Below are 1,422 nucleotides of genomic sequence, written 5' to 3'. Positions count from 1 at the left end.
CCTTATCCTCTTTGGGCCTCAGTTTACTTCAATGAATAAATGAGGTTAGTGGTTTTTAACTTTTTTGCATGTTATGGATTCTTAAGAAGCTTATAAAATCTATAGAATATTTTCTGTAAAACACACACACACTCAAAAAATTTTATACAACTTCAGAGATCCTTTAAACTCAGGAAACTGTATTTTAAAATTTTATCAAATATCATGGCAATAGCCCTGGAATTCAACATTTTGTTCCCTATTATTTCACTTATCCTCTTCTATTATTACACAGATCTAAAAATACCTAAAAATGCCAGCATAACCCTGTATCCAACACAGTGAGCACCCTCTCTTCCATTTACAGTGACTCTCAGAAATGAAACATCAAGGAAAATAGAAAGGGGAAAAGATAAATTATCTCTCATTAGACTCAAAATAATTTACACTGAGCTGATCTGTATTATCTGTATTAAGACATGTAGAAATATTTTAATTTACATGTCATATTACAATGAATCAATATGGAGTCAAAGTCCATCATTACACATTCAGAAAAATTCCATACATTATCCTCCAAATAATCAGTTTCTATACAAAGATTTATAGATATCCAAGGTACATAGTTTTTCCTCAGTGTGATACAGAGTTTAGAAGTTCTGCTTGAATAGTCCCCAAATCAAATGCAGGATTTGTTTCTTCAGCAATTTCTCCAATGACTGCAACATTGTGACTTTGTTATGATGTGTATCCCTAGTACCACTTGTTTTACTCCTGTGAAGGGCTGAATACTAGTTCATGACTTTCATCCAAACTCAAGTTAATAGTCTGGTTAAAACATTGCAGTCTTTGCACAATCATTCTCTCCTCAGAAATAATAATGCAACAGTTTGGTTGATGTCGTTCTCCAAGGCGGATGTCATGATGCTGGGCTCAGCTGCTCTGGACAACACAGCAATGCAGGTGACACGTGAAGCTAAAAAGGCCTGCCTGAGCTCATCTATATTACACTATTCTGGTATACTGTGATTATAATTATACTACATTGGACAATTTGTATAATTGTCTTTGGGTTTCAATCTCCTCACCTGTAAAATGAGGAAGTTCGACAGAATAGCAGTTTATAACCATTTGGGGGAATATTATATGAAAACCCTCATTTTCTGGGCCCTTCCTGCCAAGTCGCACTTCTGATAGCACAGTCTGTGGTGGCAACCTTTATTAGTCCAGTGGTTCTTAATTTTTTTTGTCCCAGCCCCTTCAAGGATCTGATTAAAATGTAGACATTTCCCCCAAAAAAGTGCTCATATGTATGCACACAGGAATTTTTTATAAATGCTTTCAGAAATTCCAGGACCTTCTGAAGTCCATGCATGGCACCAGTAAAAACTCCTGTACAGGAAGATGTTTAAAAATCCTTTTATAATTTTTTAAAATTTAAAT

General features: G+C 34.8%; 1 pseudogene; it reads right to left on the bottom strand.

The window, feature by feature from the left end:
• Window positions 1–612: 612 nt before the first annotated feature.
• Window positions 613–902, bottom strand: LOC111160887 (annotated as a pseudogene).
• Between the last annotated feature and the right edge of the window lie 520 nt (window positions 903–1,422).

The sequence above is a fragment of the Enhydra lutris genome, unplaced genomic scaffold (genome assembly GCF_002288905.1).
Source record: "Enhydra lutris kenyoni isolate GAN:26980312 unplaced genomic scaffold, ASM228890v2 scaffoldscaffold79, whole genome shotgun sequence".
In the NCBI taxonomy this organism is placed as follows: domain Eukaryota; kingdom Metazoa; phylum Chordata; class Mammalia; order Carnivora; family Mustelidae; genus Enhydra; species Enhydra lutris.
This window is presented reverse-complemented; position numbering and strand designations above follow the sequence as displayed.